The following is a 20,790-nucleotide window of genomic DNA, read 5'->3' on the forward strand; positions in this document are numbered from 1 at the left end:
TATGTAATTTAATCTTAGTATAAATACAGCTGTTTTGTGAAGCCCTCAGAGGTTTGTAAGGCCTCGTACGCACAATAGGTTAAACAGAGGACAACGGTCTGATGGACCGTTTTCATCGGTCAAAACCGATTGTGTGTGGTCGCCATCGGTTATTTAACCATCGGTTAAAAAAAGCCAACTTGCTTTAAACTTAACCGATGAATTCCTAACCGATGGGAAAAAAACGATCGTTAGTAGGCACAACCATCAGTTAAAAATCCACGCATGCTCAGAATCAAGTCGACGCATGCTTGGAAGCATTGAACTTCGTTTTTTTCAGCACGTCGTTGTGTTTTACAGTTAAATATGTCTGCACCATTAAGAAATCATTACCTGACTTTATATGCATTAAGAAGTGTCCTCTAAACATATATAAATAAAGGTTTTACAGTGGCAGTACAAATGAGGCTTTAAAAAAAAAAAAGATAAGTTGCTTTATCATTGTATTTGTGTCTCGCAAATGTTTTCTCATACCCGACGAAAGATTCAACAACCAACGGAAGAAAATGGGCAGGACAAAGCTACTCATGAAAGAAGAGGAAATTCTTTAGTAACATTAAAGGAAAATGCAGTAGCAGATGAGGCGGAGATATCAAACAGGACAAGAACAAGCGAGTGCCAAGCACACAGACGTAGGATATAACGTAAGTTTTATCATTTTACGGGAGATATTTAAAAAAAATTAGAAGGTCCAAAAAATTGTAACTTATAAACCCTAAGATTGTATTTTCCTTCTGGGCTATCTATCTATAGATTGCAAGATTATTTATCAGTAATGGGCAGGTAACAGTTACAATCGGGAGACTCAAATATCCCCAATTCTACTATAGTGAAAAATATCTTTAATATATAGTACATGTAATTATTTTATTTAGAATAATAAATGTATAGATGAGAGACACTACAACATACATAAGGGTGTTTGAATGGTTGCATCAACATTTTTTTTTTTTTTTTAAAGAATATTTAAAGCTGACCTTTCCCCCCTTTCACTACATTTTACATTGGCATGCAGTTCTGCTTGCTGCTGTAAAATCATCTAAAAACTGTCCTATGTTTTACAAAATAATGTTGCTGTTTATATATATATATATATATATATATATATATATTAACAAATAGTGAAAAAAGGAAATTATATGCGCCCTTCAACCTTCTTCCACCCCACTGCGCCAATCAATATACAAACCCCAAAAAAAGCAGCTACTTAAAAAAAGAACCCTATTTGAAGAAGTCCTGAGCGACGAAACTGGTCTAGGAGTGGTTACACGCATACCAGGAAAAGGTTCAGAATGCTGACCACCGCGTGTGTAGTGGTTTGAAGTGAAGAGGGGAGCGAACGGAGCAGGGGGTGAGACTGACGATTTACCTTAGGTCCGCGGAGACCATAATACAACAAGCTTATTGCGAAATTGTCTTTGGTTTGGAGCCCACTGCCGAGTTCATTGTTAAAGTGTCTCTGTTTTGCTAAATGTGAGTGCAAGGTGTAAAGGTTTTTTATGCTGTTTTTAATAAATTAGTTTTGATATACTTCACTATTGGAGCCATTTTTACTTTTACATGTGGAGCAACTTCTGATTTATGGGAACAAAGGTGGAATTGATTATTTTGTTTGGAGATTTATTCAGCTTTATTGCCAAGCATGCGAATGCAAGGCATCATTTATTGGTAAGCGCAATTCCTTTGGGTGTGGAGTCACTGAGCACGATGGTGTGGTGAAAGGTTTCAAGCAAGATTGTTTAACCACTTAATCGCCGCCTCATAGCCGAATTACGGCTACAAGGCGGTTCCTTAACTCTGGGAGGACGTCCATGGACGTCCTCCCCGAGAATCGTTCCCACGCGCCCGAGCGAGCGCGCACACGCGATCATCAGTGCTCGCCGGGTCCACGGGACCTGCAGCAACAAGGATTGCGGTAAAGGGCCAATGAAAGCGGCTCTTTACCACGTGATCACGCAGTCAAATGACGGCGCGTTCACAAATGTAAACAAACATTACACATGGGTCATTTTCAGGTCATCTCTCTCCTCTCCTCACACCGATGCAGCATGAGAGAAGAGGACCAAGATAAGAGACACACGTAAGTGCTTTTGAGTGCCAAGCAGTGCCCAATAGTGCCCCATTTGTCACATCTCTGCCCCATCTGTGCCCCCACTAGTGCCATCTGTGCCACACCAGTGCACACCAGTGCCGCATGTGCCCATCAGTGCCAATCAGTGCTCATCTGCACCACATCAGTGCCACCTGTGCCCCACCAGTGTCATCTGTGCCCCACCAGTGCCATATGTGCCCACCAGTGCCATCTGTGCCCACCAGTGCCGCCTGTGCCCACCAGAGCCACACCAGTGCCACATCAGTGCCGCCTGTGCCCACCAGTGCCGCCTGTGCCCACCAAAGATATGTAGCAGTATACATTTTAGGCCAAATTTATGAAGAAAAATTACTTTTTTCAAAATGTTATAATAGAAATGAAGAAAAATTTATTTTTTTACAAAATATTTTACAAAATAAAAACCGAAAAGGTGATAGAATACCACCAAAAGAAAGCTCTATTTGTGGGAAAAAAAAGACAAAAATTTCATTTGGTTACAGTGTTGTATGACTGAGTTATTGTCATTCAAAATGTGAGAGCACCGAAAGCTGAAAATTGGTCTGGTTATTAAGTGGGTTTAAGTGGCCAGTGGTCAAGAGGTTAAGAAGATTTTTTTGGACACTTTAAGTTTAATCACTTATAATTTAATCACTTATGGACTTGTCTTGTTAAAATTATCCTTTTTATTACTGGATGAACGTTTTTTTCTTGGAACATTTTATTATTTATATTACTTTTTTCCATCAATATTTTTTCACTTCTCACATATACCTATTATAATTTAATATGTGTATATTTTGTCACAGATTTATTTTCACATTTATTTAGGATTATTCAAAATAATTTTTGCACATAGCGCTACTATTTTGTTCATTCAGAATTTTTCACATTTTTTCGCACCCCTTTTCCTGAGATTTTGGTAGGAAATGCTTTAAAAAAAAAAAAAAGAGAGAGAGAAATGAGTGCCTGGTGCATGTGTGGGCTGATGACGTTTTTATTTTATGATGGCATGGAATTCTGGCTGGAAAACTGCTAGGACTGGGGAAATGGAGCAAGAAGGAGGCAGGTAAGTACTATTAACTTTATTAGATTTAGTAGGAAGATTGTAATAATGTGGTTGTTTTTTTGGGGGGGAGGGGGGTGGATGAGGGGTGAGCTGCTTTAACCACCTGAAGACCAGGTCTTTTCCTGACAGTTCTCTCAAACATGTAAAAAATCTGTATTAACTTAACTACTTAAGACCCGGACCAATATGCAGGTAAAGGACCAGGCCCCTTTTTGGGATTCGGCACTGCGTTGCTTTAACTGACAATTGCGCGGTCGTGCGACGTGGCTCCCAAACAAAATTGGCATCCTTTTTTTCCCACAAATAGAGCATTCTTTTGGTGGTATTTGATCACCTCTGCGGTTTTTATTTTTTGTGCTATAAACAAAAATTGAGCGACATTTTTGAAAAAAATGCAATATTTTTTACTTTTTGCTAAAATAAATATCCCCCAAAAATATATAAAAAAAATTTATAGCGTTTACAAAATAGGGGATAGTTTTATTGCATTTTCATTAATAATTTTTTTTTTTACTACTAATAGCAGCGATCAGCGTTTTTTTTTTTGTGACTGCGACATTATGGCGGACACATCGGACAATTTTGACACATTTTTGGGACCATTGTCATTTTCACAGCAAAAAGTGCTATAAAAATGCATTGTTTACTGTGAAAATGACAATTGCAGTTTGGGAGTTAGTCACTAGGGGGCGCTGAAGGGGTTAAGTGTGACCTCATATGTGTTTCTTACTGTAGGGGGACAGGGCTGAATGTGTGACGTCATTGATCGCCTTTCCCTATATCAGGGAACAGACGATCAATAAAAGCGCCACTGTGAAGAACAGGGGAAGGTGTGCTTACACACACCTCTCCCCGTTCTTCAGCTCCTGTGACCGATCGCGGGACTCCGGCGGCGATCGGGTCCGCAGGTCCCGCAGACGCGGTCATGGAGCTTGGGACCGGGTCACGGGCGCGTGCCTGCGGCCCAAGGCTGGGCACTTAAAGAGGACGTACAGGTACGTGATTGTGCCCAGCCGTGCCATTCTGCCGACGTATATCGGTGTTAGGCGGTCCTTAAGTGGTTAAAACATCCCCACGCATTATATATTTTTTTTTTTAAAGCAGAGACTCTAAGGAATTAAATGATGGGTGTTGCAATTTTTATGTCAAATGGTATTTGCACAGCAGTTTTTCAAACGCAATATTTTTGGGAAAAAATATACTTTAATGGATCTCTTTGCACAAAAACACAATATAGTAAAGAGTAAATAGATACCAAACATGTCACACTTTAAAATTGCACGCGCCCATGGAACTACTACAAACTACGTACATTATATTATCCATTGGCAACAATTTTAAAAGCCTTTACAAGTTACCATTTTAGACGGGAGAGTTAGTGGGGCGGGAGAGCCTGGGAAGGTAGCAGGAGGAGGGGGATCTAATGATCCACTTCCGGCGATGTACGCAGGAGGTTGTGTATTTGTCAGGCATCTCCGTCTCCTTTTTGTGTCTAGGTCTCAATGATGTGGCCATTTAGGTATTGCCTCAATGTTGTCATTTATAAAAGTTTTTTATTTATTACATTTTTTATATAAAAAGAAAAATTATATACGTGTCTGTCACGGTCCGTTGGGTCCACACTGCTGCGAGGCTGATCACTCATACACTGTGTTCACCTGCATCGTAACCCGATTCCACTATCTATCAATTCTCGCGTGAGTTTGGTATTGGTATCGCATTGGTTAGTTTGCGGATAGAGGCTCAGAACGAGGCTAGGTTAGTTACAATGCGAACACACCTGTGCATTGTGGCCCAAGGCGAGGTTCGGTTGTGTTGTTTTTGTATAAAGTGAGGTGAGGTTGCACGCCGCCCGTGCCCCTGGACGACTTACCTTACTACGAAATGCGTAGCGCGTAGCATAGCGACGCGCTGACGTCATCACCCACACTACTCGTAACATCCAGACGGACGGGTTTGCCTGTTTGTGTCTGGCCGGCACAACAGGCTTAAGGCTCTTTTATCGTACTAAGATTGTAAGTGTGCTACTGTGTTTTACTTTTTTCAAATAAACTCTAAGGTTTTACACTATGGAAGAATTACCGTATTTACCGGGGTATAGCACGCTCCCGCGTATAGCGCTCACCCCTAAACTTGACCCGGATTCCTGTGAAAAAAAGATTTTTTGTACTTACAGTTTTGGTGTCTTCCGCGGCGTCCATCGGCGGCCTCGTCGGGTCCGGCGTCCGTCTGCGGCTTCGGGTGTCCTCTTCGTCGGGTCCGGCGTCCTTCTGCGGCGTCCTCGCGTCCTCCCCGCTCGTTTCCCGCGCCGAGTTTGAATACTGCGCCGACATATACCGAGCGCAGTACACTCGTGTATCGTCGGGCAGGCGCGGCTACTCTCGTGGTGACGTCCTGTACGTCCAGGACGTCAACGCGAGAGGCGCCGGAACTGCCCGAAGATACACGAGTGTACTGCGCTCGGTATATGCCGGCGCAGTATTCAAATTCAGCGCGGGAAAGCAGGTATCGGCGTATACCGCGCACCCACGATTTTGCCCTGATTTTCAGGGCAAAATAGTGCGCGGTATACGCCGATAAATACGGTATGTCTCTTACATGCCATTTCCAACGGGTCTGATTAGCCACGGAGTGTGTTGACTGGTGATACATAATACCTGGGGTGTCTTTGGAATAAGCCGTGATTTAAGTTAAGCTACCCTGGATCCTCTGTCACAGGGGATCACAGGCTCTGGTAAGCAGGAATTTCTCTTATTTCGGTGGTGGATTTCACATTGGCTTCTTTCCAACATCTGAGGAGTCTCTACTCATGGATGAACTTTATTATCGATATTAATTTTTGCACGGGTGGAGAGTTATCATCGATTTTCATTTAATAATTATGAACTTGGATTTTTTTAATTTTTGTTTCACTTTATGATTTATTTCTTCAAATCAATTTATAATTTTAAATAGCTGGCATACTAGCTTTTTTGGATTATTCACATGTGTGCTCACTTTTTAGTGTTTGTAAATTCACAATGTTACACTTACATTTGTAAAATCTATAGGTTTAGCGCGCCCTTTTTTTTTTTTTCAATGCTATATTGGTACATAGGGGAGCTGGAATTTAGGGGAAAAAAGGTGAACTTTTAGCCTTTAATGCAGCTATCACATCTAAGTACTTGTAAGCTGCAAATTATTACGTTGCACACCGTTGGAGTGCACCGCTAGGGTAGTGGACCCTACAGCTGACTTCTGCGGATGGAGCTCTGAGTGGTTCAGGAACGCAGGTCCATTGAAGCACCAACACGGATCCCACTTGGAGTTAGAGCATAAGATTCCCCAGGGAGTGGAGTCTAAGAGCCAGCGGGTGTTCACCCAAGCCTCTAGTGGTGAGGATGGACTGCGCTGCAACTGGCTCCAGGTCGTGGCCCAAGGGTCTCCCAGCTCACGGTCACGGTAAGCTACAGGAGGATAGAGAGGAAGCAACAGCCCAGGACAACAAGGGATAGTAAGGAGATAAGCCAAAAGTCGGGGGTGACTAGCAGACAAGGATAGACAGAGAACATGCCAAAGGTCAGGGTCACAAGCAGGCAGGGATAGTCAAGAACAAGCCAAGATCGGTAACAGAGACAAACATAGATCACATGGCAAGCAGGAGATAGGAAACCAAACACACAATATTGCTTGGCAAGGCAGGCTTGGAGAACACAGTGTTAAATAGTGGTTCCTGTTAAGGCTAGGGTGGAACCACACTCACAGAAGATTACTTAACCATGCAGGTGTGAGAGTGCAAGCCCTACAGTGATATACAGACCAGGTAAGAGACAGATAGGGCATGGAAGTATTCCTGCAGAGTCATGACAGGCTCATGTAGATAAGCATTATTTTCTTGTGTTTTATGTGTTTAAAGTGCATGTCAAATGTGCAGATAAATGCTTATGTTGCAATATACTCAAATTCTAGTCACAATTTAGTAAGCAGACCAAAAGCATCCCTTTTCTGCAACTGAATAGTGATATGCAAAAGGCAGTATTTGTTAAACAAATGAGTCTACATGATCCCTGCATATTAATAAAAGGCAGCCATTGTAAGCACCTAGACTACTGTGTTTGTTTTTCCCTTAGGCCGTGTACAGACGACCAAACAGACGGCCGGGGATTTCTGTACGATGGCTGTACTAACCATCGTACAGAAATCCGCGCGTAAACAATACGCGGGGCGTGTCCGCGGTGTCGCCGCGACGATGACGTGGCGATGTGGGCGGGCCTGCCAGTTAAATGCTTCCATGCATGCGTCGAAGTCATTCGACGCATGCGAGGGATGGCGGGCGCTCGGACATGTACGGTAGGTCTGTACAGACGACCGAACATGTCCGAGCGGGCAGGATTCCAGCGGACTGTTTTAAAACAAGTCCAGAAATATTTGTCCGCTGGGAAAAGGCCCGGCGGGCAAATGTTTGCTGGAATCCTGCACGCTCGGGCCTACACACAACCGGACATGTCTGCTGAAACTGGCCCGCGGACCAGTTTCAGCAGACATGTTTGGTCGTGTGTACGGGGCCTTACAGTTACTTTGGAACAGACTGCTCTGCAAGTAAACATACAGTAAAATATAAATAAAGGCACGTGAATTCAAAATATTTAAAGGAGAAGTTTGGGACAAAAAAAAACAAACAAACAAACATACACACTTACCTCTATGCTGGTGTGGTGCTGCAGCTGACCAACGTTGGCCATCACATGATCACTCAGCTCTCAGTCTGCTCAAAAGAGAGAGCAGTGACTGTCAGTCACTGCTCTCTGCTCTGTTCCCTCAGTGCTCACTGGAGCACTGGACAGCTGCTATCAGCTGACTCTGGGATAGAGGACAGCAAAAGTACCGTAAGTGCACTCCTGTGACACAGAAAAAAGTATTACCAAAAACACTTTGGCCATACTTCTCTTTTAATAGACTTAATAGAATACATGTGAGCATTAACCACAGATAGTCATCAGAATAAAAAAAAAAAATAGTCCACGTTATTCAGTAAAGCAACGCATGCAGTGATTCTTCATGCACAGATTACAGAAGGTCAAGCAGATGTTAGCAAAAGATAAATTCTGATTGGTTGCTACAAGTTAATGCCCTTTCCACATTGTTATTTGTTGTGCTATTTTATTAGACTATTCACTTCTCCCTTAAGGCCTGGTTCACACTGCTCCGACATAGAAGTCGGATGACTTCTGATCCGACTTTGCACTACAACTTAATTTTTGACTTCCATGCGACTTCAATGATCGGGGCCGACTTTGATTCGACAATACCAGACACTTTGAGTCTGGTATGAATCTTAAGCCCCAGGCTAAAATAAAAAATAAATAAATAAGGCGTGGGGTACCCTCCAAAATCCATACCAGACCCTTATCCGAGCATGCAGCCCGGGAGGACAGGAAAGGGGGGGCAAGCAACCGCCCCCCCCCCTTAACCACACCAGGCAACATTCCCTCAACTCAAAGCACTTTGTCCCCATATTGATGGGGACAAGGGCCTCATCCTGTCAACCCTGGGCAGTGGTTGTGGGGGTTTGCGGGCAAGGGGCTTATTGGAATCTGAAAGCCCCATTTAACAAGGGTGCCCCCAGATCACGCCCCCCACCCTTTATGAAAGGGTAATGGGGTACATTGTACCCCTACTCATTTACACAAATAAGTGTCAAAAATAGTGTGATAAAATCTAAAAAAAGCTTTATTGATAAAAGTCAAAACAGGATGGATACTCGCAAACACATAAAACCACGTCATTACACCCCACGTGGAGTGTAATGACGTCAGTGTGTAGCTCCTCTGGACCAGAAGTGCGGGTGCTTTTTAAAATTGTGTTTGTTCCCTGTTAAAAAAAAAAAAATTGTGTTTGTTGAGTTATTTTGAAGGGACAGCAAATTTACATGTACGTTTTTGGCTACGGCGGTAACCTTTTATAGAAGGAGTGACTACATGGTCCTTAGGTACACTAAGCAACATATTAGTAGGGGTACGTTCATTTCTTGTTTGTTTTTATATAAAAGCTGTACACTCACTACTTTTCATTGTAGCACAGTGTAATTTCTTCAGTGTTGTCACATAAAAAGATATAATAAAACATTTACAAAAATGTGAGGGGTGTACTCACTTTTGTGAGATACTGTATTTATGATTTACTTTCTTATGGTAAATATGGTTTTGCACATACTTGGCTGATTGGACTATTCATTATTCCACAATCATATTTTATAGATAGGTGTTGCATTTACCCTAGATCTGTCAGAAATTTTCATATACAGTATTGGTTTCTTGCAAGTCGTCTTACTACTATCACAGACTGTGATTGTTATCCAGAGTTTAAACATTGATATATGGTAGTCTTGCTGCTAATAGGGGTTTGATTTCCATCTTTAGCATGTTTTTTTTCTGAAGTAAAAGCAGGTTGCTGATTCACTTTTGAAGAATGTAATGACTTCTGAAATGTGTACATGTTGGGATATTACTTTCCTGGAGGGTTATATGAAAGAGGAAATGGTCCCACGGTCCCTCAGATGGGAGATTTCCTTTCCCCTAAATGAGATGACTAAGACACGGATCTCACATGGTACCAGTATGTTAATAATGTTGGAGTTTTTTTTACAGTTTTTCTTTGGAAGAAAGAGAAGAAAATTGATTATTCTAGATGGGAAATTACCAGAATAAGAGAGAAACTGGTCCCTTTAAATGGGCTGGATGAATATAATAAGAAATTAGATAAACTGAGGTGGATCCTGGATAACATTTAGTCTAAACAAATGAGCAAGAAAAGGAAAAAACTTTATGGGACTTAAATGACTATAAGGCCTCGTACAGACGACCGAACATGTCTGCTGAAACTGGTCCGCACTATTTTTGACTGGACCCCCGTGTGACCCCTCCCGGCCCTGCCTACTGTTATCACCGCGGCGGGGAACATTAGACAGCGTTCGTTTGAACAGCTGTTTTCCCTGCCGCGCATAGACACTCCCCCTTGGACGGATCTGTCCAATCGCGAGCAAGGGGGAGTCACATAGACACTCCCCCTTGCTCGCGATTGGACAGATCCGTCCAAGGGGGAGTGTCTATGGCATAGACACTCGCCCTTGGACGGATCTGTCCAATCGCGAGCAAGGGGGAGTCACATAGACACTCCCCCTTGCTCGCGATTGGACAGATCCGTCCAAGGGGGAGTGTCTATGCGCAGCGGGGAAAACAGCTGTTCAAACGAACGCTGTCTAATGTTCCCCGCCGCGGTGATAACAGTAGGCAGGGCCGGGAGGGGTCACACGCAGCCACTTGTGCCAACACACGCAGCCACTTGTGCCAACACATGCAGCCACTTGTGCCAACACACGCAGCCACTTGTGCCAACACACGCAGCCACTTGTGCCACCATAAATTGTCGCCACTGTGCCAATCACACGCAGCCACTGTTCCCAAACACAGCCACTGTGCCAATCACACGCAGCCACTGTGCCAATCACACGCAGCCACTGTGCCAATCACACGCAGCCACTGTGCCAATCACACGCAGCCACTGTGCAATCAATTGTTGCCACTGTTCCCAAACACAGCCACTGTGCCAATCACATGCAGCCACTGTGCCAATCACATGCAGCCACTGTGCCAATCACACGCAGCCACTGTGCCAATCACATGCAGCCACTGTGCCAATCACACGCAGCCACTGTGCCAATCACACGCAGCCACTGTGCCAATCACACGCAGCCACTGTGCCCATCACATGCAGCCACTGTGCCCATCACACGCAGCCACTGTGCCAATAACACGCAGCCACTCTGCCCATCAAACGCAGCCACTGTGCCAATCACACGCAGCCACTGTGCCCATCACATGCAGCCACTGTGCCCATCACACGCAGCCACTGTGCCAATAACACGCAGCCACTCTGCCCATCAAACGCAGCCACTGTGCCAATCACACGCAGCCACTGTGCCCATCAAACGCAGCCACTGTGCCATCACATGCAGCCACTGTGCCAACACACGCAGCCACTGTGCCAACACACGCAGTCACTGTGCCATCAATTGTTGCCACTGTGCCCATCACACGCAGCCACTGTGCCAATTGTCGCCACTGTGCCCATCAAACGCAACCACTGTGCCATCACACGCAGCCACTGTTTAATCAATTGTTATTGATTAAACAATGGCTGCCTGTCCCCAGCCTCTGTCCCCCTCCTGTGTCATGTCCCCAGCGTCTGTCCCCCTCCTGTGTCATGTCCCCAGCGTCTGTCCCCCTCCTGTGTCATGTCCCCAGCGTCTGTCCCCCTCCTGTGTCATGTCCCCAGCGTCTGTCCCCCTCCTGTGTCATGTCCCCAGCGTCTGTCCCCCTCCTGTGTCATGTCCCCAGCCTCTGTCCCCCTCCTGTGTCATGTCCCCAGCCTCTGTCCCCCTCCTGTGTCATGTCCCCAGCCTCTGTCCCCCTCCTGTGTCATGTCCCCAGCCTCTGTCCCCCTCCTGTGTCATGTCCCCAGCCTCTGTCCCCCTCCTGTGTCATGTCCCCAGCCTCTGTCCCCCTCCTGTGTCATGTCCCCAGCCTCTGTCCCCCTCCTGTGTCATGTCCCCAGCCTCTGTCCCCCTCCTGTGTCATGTCCCCAGCCTCTGTCCCCCTCCTGTGCCATGTCCCCAGCGTATGTCCCCAGCCTCTGTCCCCCTCCTGTGTCATGTCCCCAGCCTCTGTCCCCCTCTTGTGTCATGTCCCCAGCCTCTGTCCCCCTCCTGTGTCATGTCCCCAGCCTCTGTCCCCCTCCTGTGTCATGTCCCCAGCCTCTGTCCCCCTCCTGTGCCATGTCCCCAGCCTCTGTCCCCCTCCTGTGTCATGTCCCCAGCCTCTGTCCCCCTCCTGTGCCATGTCCCCAGCCTCTGTCCCCCTCCTGTGTCATGTCCCCAGCCTCTGTCCCCCTCCTGTGCCATGTCCCCAGCCTCTGTCCCCAGCCTCTGTCCCCCCCTGTGTCATGTCCCCAGCCTCTGTCCCCCTCCTGTGCCATGTCCCCAGCCTCTGTCCCCCTCCTGTGCCATGTCCCCAGCCTCTGTCCCCCTCCTGTGTCATGTCCCCAGCCTCTGTCCCCCTCCTGTGTCATGTCCCCAGCCTCTGTCCCCCTCCTGTGTCATGTCCCCAGCCTCTGTCCCCCTCCTGTGTCATGTCCCCAGCCTCTGTCCCCCTCCTGTGTCGTCCCCAGCCTCTGTCCCCCTCCTGTGCCATGTCCCCAGCCTCTGTCCCCCTCCTGTGCCATGTCCCCAGCCTCTGTCCCCCTCCTGTGCCATGTCCCCAGCCTCTGTCCCCCTCCTGTGCCATGTCCCCAGCCTCTGTCCCCCTCCTGTGCCATGTCTATAACAAGTACTCGTACCAGTTTTCCAACAATGATGTTTACTGCTTTTTATAAAGAAATACAATTGATTTTATGCAGTATTGAGTTTAGCCTTTTGGCCCGGCCCTCCAAAATATTTTTAGTTTCTCATGTGGCCCCATCGAAAAAATAATTGCCCACCCCTGTTCTAGAGGTAGTGACGTCAGGGGTAGTTGATCCAGGGCATATCCAATTGCCTCCGAGGGGATCAGGAAATCATTTTTTCCCCCACTTGAGTGAATTAGATCATGCTTTGTTTTCTTTTTCTACCTTCCTCTAGATCAGTGGCTCTCAACCTTTCTAGTGCCGTGACCCCTTGATAAAATTTCCCAAGTTGTGGGACCCCTAACAGTAAAATTATTTTCGTAGCGTGGGCTGTCGGCACCCAAGGCAAAACAAGTAATTTGCGCCCCTAACCCACAAACATTTAGCGCTCCCTGAGTTCTTTCCACTCGTACAGTATTAAAACCCCTAATGGTACATTTAAGGAAGTACCACTCTCTCTCCTTGTTCTTCCTGTCAGAAGAGCGCTGGTCTTTACAGTACATGAGACCGGATCGCTCTTACTGTAGATCGCATGGCACTGTACACACAGCGCCCCCTATCCACATTTGTTGCTGCTGAGAGGTGAGCACTGAGCAGCCTTTGGAGGAGATAGGGGCGCTGTGTGTGTGTGTGTGTGTGTACAGTGCAATCCAACTGTAGACAGTAAGAGCGATCCGGTCTCATGTACTATAAAGACCAGCACTCTTCTGACAGAAGGGGAGAACAAAACACAGCACACCTCTTCATGGCTGTGTTGGCATTGGCAAATGTAATGGGGATTTGGGGAGGGCGATATGTGTGAGGAGAAAGAATGGGGGGATATGTGCTGGGAGGAGAGATTGGGGGGGGGAAGAGGGGGGCAATTTAGAGGGGGTTGTGCTAGGAGGGGGATTTTTATTTGGAAATTTGTGCACAGGGGCCCCGTCAGGTAGGCTGTACAATCCTTGTTTTATTGATCGCATGTAATATTCTAATTTTCTGAGATTGTGGATTTGGGGTTTTCATGAGCTGTAAGCCATAATCACCACAATTATGACAAATCACGGCTTGCACTATCTTGCTTTGCATTTAAATGAGTCTCATATATTAGTTTCACCTTTTAAGTTGCATTAGTGAAATATATTAACTTTTGCACGATTTTTTAATTTTTCCAATATCACCTGTATAAAAAAAAAAGAATTCTGACTCTCCAAAGCTTATTTTACACAGGCAATGGAGGGGCTATAAATAAAAAGGCTGTCCACCTCCAAATTTACATGGTCGCTGGAGGGGTGAGTTCACATTGCCAAGGTGGAGATGCTTTTAAGTGGCATGTCAGGTGTCATTAAAGGGGTTGTAAAGGTTCGTTTTTTATTTTCTAAATAGGTTCCTTTAACCTCCCTGGCGGTATGATTCTTTCAGAAAAAACATGCTGAAAGCGGTACCATTATTTGCAAGGAAATTTGGCGTTTTATACTGTAGGCCTGTAATTATTAGGAATAACTCACTTAAATCTGACCAAACAGGAGACTAGTAGGCAACCCGGGTATGAATTTGTTTTAAAAACAAAATTATAAATTATAATATAATAAATAATTATAAATAATTATAACAAATAATAATATAATTATAATAAAAATTATTCAATAATGTAATCAACTCAAAATCACTGAAATTTGCTCAGTTGCAGAATTGTCGCTGTCATTACTTTTATTTTTTTATGACGAATTTCCCCACAAATCGCTATCGCACAATTCTGCAAGTGATTATAATTTTTTATCGCTGTTTTCTAGCTGATCTAAAACTATTTTTGACATAAAGGGACACTTTTTGGTTGCTATGGACAATCTACAGTTTGCAGGGAGAAAGAAACGTTTTTATTATATAAAATGACATGCAGGACACTGGGCAGACCACTAGGGACAAGGGTGTGTGTGTATTTTTTACATACAGTACTGTAATCTATAAGATTACAGTATACTGTATGTAAGGTGTTTGTTTACTTTTTTGAATTTGGCGCCGTTCTCCGCTCCCGTGCGTCGTAACGTCGCAGTGAATGGAGATCGGCGGCACACAGAGGCACTGTGTGAATCGAGCGAGGTCCCGCTCGCTCACACAGCGCGGTGGCATCGCTGGATCCAGGGACAAGGTAAGTAAACCATGCCTGTGGATCCAGCGAGGCGAGCCCGAGTCTGACTCGGGGTTACCGATAGCAGCTCAAAAATCTAACCCCGAGTCAGACTCGGGAACACCGCCAGGAGGGTTAAGCTAGTGCATTGTTGGTTCACTTACCTTTTCCTTCGATTTCCCTTCTAAATGTTTTTTTTCTTTGTGTGAATTTCTCACTTCATGTTCCTCCTCAGTAAGCTTGCCCCCATTTAACAATGCACTAGCTTATAGGAACCTATTTAGAAAATAAAAAACAAACCTTTACAACCCCTTTAATTGAATAATTGGGGACTATGCTGCAACTGCATGCAAAACCTGCCTATGCTGTAGTTTGTTAGCAACTCTCTATTGGGATAGAAAAAGTTCCCATGTGTATAAAAAAAGAAGAGGCAGCAATATTGCCACCTGAATGTGAAGTGCCACCCTTGTGAACTAAGGCTAACTTTGCTCTGTTGAAAACCAGGAAGCAAAGTTTCCAGTAAATTCCAAGGTAGTGTGGGTTATATTAAACTAGATATATTTGTATTTTATTAAAGTTTTGTAGATTTATAAGCTTGAATTAAGTAGTGTGTAAACAGGGCAAGTCTGGACATTATAATAAAAACTACTCTTGTCTTGGCAACCACCCTATGAAAACACGTCTGAAGTCAGTTGGCCGAGGCAAATGTACCTTTAGACTGGGTACACAATCAAATCAAACAACATTTGTTTGCAGCAGGCCATAACATCTTTACCTAAGCCCAACCTTCTTTCAAATTAATTTCATAAGTATTTAAATAGTCTGTTCACCCAAACTACTGTATGTCAGACAAAGGTGGGAGGTAAGCCATCTTCTTGTGTCTCTTCAGGGCTTTTATGGCAATATCCTTCTATGCTGTACCTCCTTTATATCCTCTGGCAATGTAAAACACCCTTGTGTAATGGTTTTAGATGGATGTAACTGAAAGATCAGGAGAGATAAAAGAAACCAGTAGGTGATTCAATCCACTGGTATCTACCCCCCCAAAAAAAAAAAATGAATAATTTAATCTTAATAAAAAAAAAAAAATCTGCATTCAAACTGTTATAATACCGACTGCCAATCTCTTTTCATTTTTTTGCAGAGTTTGTTGGTCATTGTCACTGTAATGGAATGACCCGTGACATCCAAAGACTTTGTGAGGATGGAGGATACTCCTGTGTCAGCGTCACTGATAACTCTTGGGTCTGAGTCCACTCTGTGCCCTTTGGGCATGGAGTGGCAAGTGAATCATAATTCATTTATTACATGAGATTTGACATCACGGATAGTTCGTATTGCAGGATTTTGAGATACTGCAAGATGTTGGATTGTTTTGGCGTGGATAGTGATTTACAGTATATTCCTTAAATGCCTGCAAAGAATATTCTATGACTCATTTCTAGTGACATGCTAATTGAATCAGGGCTTGGAAGACATTTAATTGTCCTTGTGTAAAGGTGTTGTAACGGACAGGTGTTAATCCCAGGTCTGCTCCCAGACCTATAATTATGCATACTAAATACTGTTTATGTGTGATAACACTGTCTAGAGCCTAGTGATGATCAGAGGTGTGAATAGGTGTCAAGCTGTATGCGGAGACGGAGTGGGTGAAGGTGTTTTGTTGTTATGCTGTTGATTAAGGAATGTTAAGTAATTAGCCTTAGTGTGTGATTAGGGGGGTGGAGATCTCATTGTTGCTTTAATGCCTTGTACTGTATATAAAGCTGAGAAGAAACCATTAAAGTATCATTACATTTGAAACCAGAAGCACAGAGCTGTGTGTCTCGTGTCTGGGGGGGAATTCTTATGGATCGGGTCCTGTTGATTGGAGTGTCGATAAGCTGTCTTGGATGGGATGGAAGGTCGTAAACGGTGGTGACCGTTACAGTCACCTATGTGGCACGGTTGCTTTCGGGTAAAATCCAACACTCCGTTTTTCCATTTGTTTTACTATTTTATTATTCCATTTATTTAATGATTAAAGGGATTGTAAAGGCAGAAGTTTTTTTTTATCTTAATGCATTAACCACTTAAGACAAGGTCCCTTTTTGCGATTTAGTCACTGCGTCGCTTTAACTGACAATTGAGCGGTCGTGCCCCGTGGCTCCCAAATAAAATTGGCGTCCTTTTTCTCCCACGACTAGAGCTTTCTTTTGGTGGTATTTGATCACTTCTGCGGTTTTTATTTTTTGTGCTATAAACAAAAATAGAGCAACATTTTTGAAAAAAATTCAATATTTTTTACTTTTTGCTATAATAAATATCCCCCAAAAATATATAAAAAAACAATTTTTTTCCTCAGTTTAGGTCGATACGTATTAGTCTACATATTTTTCGTAAAAAAAAAAAAAAATCGCAATAAACGTTTATTGTTTTGGTTTGCACAAAAGGTATAGCGTTTACAAAATAGGGCATAGTTTAATGGCATTTTCTTAATATTTATTTTTTACTAGTAATGGCGGCGATCAGCGATTTTTATCGGTACTGCGACATTATAGCGGACACTTGGGACACTTTTGACATATTTTTGGGACCATTGGCATTTTTATAGCGATTAGTGCTATAAAAATGCATTGATTATTATAAAAATGTCACTGGCAGTGAAGGGGTTAACACCAAGGAAGGGGTTAATCATGTTCCCTGGGTGTGTTCTAACTGAAGGGGGTGGTGGACTGACATGGGGAAATAACAAATCGCTGTTCATACATTGTATGAACAGGCGATAGGTCATTTCCCCCCCTGACCGGGTCGGCGTCAGGGGCGAGCAGGGGGCGCGCGTGCAGGCCTCCGGTGGCGCGTGTGCGCCCCTATTGGCTGCTCGGCGAGTTTGCCTATGGGGAAAACCTGTGGTGGAGCATACACACGGCCGGGTTTCCCGACCAAAGCTCTCATGGCAATTTTCCTGTCGGGAAACCCAACCGTGTGTAGGGGGAAAACGCTACCGAGCAGGTTCTCGGTTTTCCCGGCGGACTTTTTACAGCCGGGAAAACCGATCGTGTGTACAAGGCAGGTTTTAAATGATGTGTCCGGGTTTCAGTCCACCTGATACCCGAACACTTTATTCAGACCTAATCTCATCGGGATTCCCCCTATAACAGCCACCCCCTCTGCATCTTCTGCTGCTCACCACCACCAGCTCTCCCCCTTCCTCTGCACCTTCGGCCTCTCACCGCCCCCAGTTGCCCCCCTCCACTGGCACTTCAGTTTGCACTCTACCCCCCTGCACTGTTTCCTTTCTCACTTGACTTCTCCCTGAGCCTGTTCTGCTCCTCATCCATCCATCCATGCTTTGGTTCACCTCCACTGTAACACAATCTAACTACCTCACATTCCACATTACATGCTGCTTGATCTCTCACTAGCACTAGCAATGCCGCATCTCACCTCAGAACTGCCGCTCTCCCATTCATTCAGCCTCTTCCTTCCCCTCAACACCAACTCTGCTCCTCCCCTGATCATTGTCTCCTTGCTCACCTCCATCTACATCTCGCAAGTCTCATTCCTTTCCCCCATTCCCATCCTTGTCTGAATTCCACACAACTCCACCAACCTAGCACCTATCTTTGCTGCATCCCCTCTTTCCATTTCCAGTCATCCCCCTCACTCACCTCCCCCCCACCTTCCTGTCCTAGGTCACCCCTCTCCTTGCAGCCCCTCCTATTTATACTACCCACAACCCCCCATGTTCACCCCCCCCCCCCCACATTCTGTCACATTATTACTCTACTTGGCACACCCAAAGGTGTCCCAGGTCTTTTACTAATCCTACAGGGTATACTACAAAAAAAATACCACTTTAACTGCTTGCCAACTATCGCACGACTATATACGTTGGCAGCATTGCACGGACAGGCAGATGGACGTATATATACGTCCCCTTTAAGATCGCGGCATTGCGCCGCAAGCTCCGTGAGCCTGACCGTGGGTCCCACGGACTGAATCGCCGTGGAGATACCCTTGATGTAAACAAGCATCTCCCCGCTCTGCCTAGTGACAATGGGCCATATTCCCGTAGATTTCGGGCGGGCGTCGCGTAAGCCATTTACACTCCGCTGCCCCAACCTACAGGAGCAAGTGCTGTATTCCCCAAACACTTGCTCCGTAGTTTGGGGCGGCGTAGTGTAATTGGCCCGGCGTATCCCCGCGTAAATCCAAGGGGGCGGCTTGTATTTAAATTAAGCGCGCCCCCGATTCGAACGAACTGCGCATGCGCCGGGCTTAAAATAGCCCAGTGCGCATGCTCCAGTTATCTGCGTAAAACGTCAATGACGCCGACGTGTGCGTCATTGACGTAAAGTCGTATTCAAGAACGACTTAGGGAAACGACGTACCCGACGGGAAAAGACGACGCAGACCCGACGCCATACTTAACATTGCGTACGTGGGACTGGCGTAAGGTTACCCCTCATATAGCAGGGGTAACCTTACGCTTACGCAAACGACGTTGGCGACGGTTACGCAACGCGAATTCGTTCGGGAATCGGCGTATCAGGCTCATTTGCATAAACAAATGAGACCTGAACGTAAACGCCACCTAGCGGCCGGCTGGGTAATTACATTTAAGACCCGACAGTGTAAGTGACTTACACATGTCGGATCTTAAGCGTATCTATGCGAAAATGATTCTAAGAATCACTCGCATAGATACGCGGGCCAAAAAAGAGAGATACGATGGAGTATCCTGAGAATCAGAATCAGAATATGGCCCATAGACAGTGATCACCGCTTCCTGTAATCGGAAGCAGTGATCACTGTCTTGTCACATGTAGCCCATCCGCCCTACAGTAAGAATCACTCACTAGGGCACACTTAACCCCTACAGCGCCAAATAGTGGCTAACCCCTTCACTGCCAGTGTCATTTTCACAGTAACAGTGCATTTTTATAGCACTGATCGCTGTAAAAATGACAATGCTCCCAAAAATGTGTCAAAAGTGTCCGATGTGTCCGCCATAATGTCGCAGTCACGAAAAAAATCGCTGATCGCCGCCATTACTAGTAAAAAAAAAATATTAATAAAAATGCCATAAAACTATCCCCTATTTTGTAGACGCATAACTTTTGCGCAAACCGATCAATGAACGCTTATTGCGTTTTTTTTTTACCAAAAATATGTAGAAGAATACGTATCGGCCTAAACTGAGGAAAACATTTTTTTATATATATTTTTGGGGATATTTATTATAGCAAAAAGTTAAAAATATAGAATTTTTTTCAAAATTGTCGCTCTATTTTTGTTTATAGCGTAAAAAATTTAAGCCGCAGAGGTGATCAAATACCACCAAAAGAAAGCTCTATTTGTGGGAAAAAAAAGGACGTCAAAGGAGCCACGTCGCACGACCGCGCAATTGTCAATTAAAGCGACGCAGTGCTGAATCGCAAAAAGTGGCCTGGTCTTTGACCAGCAAAACGTTTAAGACAGCTCAACCTCCTGACATATATTGACCTTTCACTGAACTCTGAACTGCCAAAGATCTTCAATCCACTCCAGTGTATGAAATGATACACTTTTTGTGGAACATCTCCATGAAAACACACACTCATGCGTGCCAACATGACTTATGTATTGTAAAATCATTATCCTAATTTATCATAAAATTTTCGTATTTTAAAATATACAAATGGTTTGGGCCTCCCTCTTAAAGCGGAGCTCCACCCTAATTGCTTATCTAGGGCCGGGTACTCACGACCAAACATGTATGGTGAAAGCGGTCCGTCGGACCGTTTTCACCATACATGTCTGCCAGAGGGCTTCTGTACGATGGTTGTACACACCATCGTACAGAAGTCCGCGCGTAAACAATACGCGGGGCGTGTCCGCGGTGTCGCCGCGTCGATGACGCGGTGTCGCCGCGACAATGACGCGGCGACGTGGGCGGCCCGCCTTTAAAATGCTTCCACGCATGCGTCGAAGTCATTCGACGCATGCGAGGGACGGCGGGCGCCTGGACATGTACGGTAGGTCTGTACTGACGACCGTACATGTCCGAGCGGGCAGAATTCCAGCGGACTGTTTTAAAACAAGTCC

General features: G+C 45.0%; 1 protein-coding gene across 1 annotated transcript in view; it reads left to right on the forward strand.

The window, feature by feature from the left end:
• The first annotated feature begins 445 nt into the window (after window positions 1-445).
• The window catches only part of LOC120943423 (interleukin-4 receptor subunit alpha-like), a 106,489-nt gene continuing 86,144 nt past the window's right edge, over window positions 446-20,790 (forward strand). Inside the window, exon 1 of the mRNA XM_040356710.1 lies at window positions 446-683. The gene's annotated coding sequence lies outside the window, so the exon portion shown is untranslated. The remainder of the gene's footprint in view (window positions 684-20,790) is intronic.

This window comes from Rana temporaria, chromosome 6 (assembly GCF_905171775.1).
Source record: "Rana temporaria chromosome 6, aRanTem1.1, whole genome shotgun sequence".
NCBI classification, from domain to species: Eukaryota; Metazoa; Chordata; class Amphibia; order Anura; family Ranidae; genus Rana; species Rana temporaria.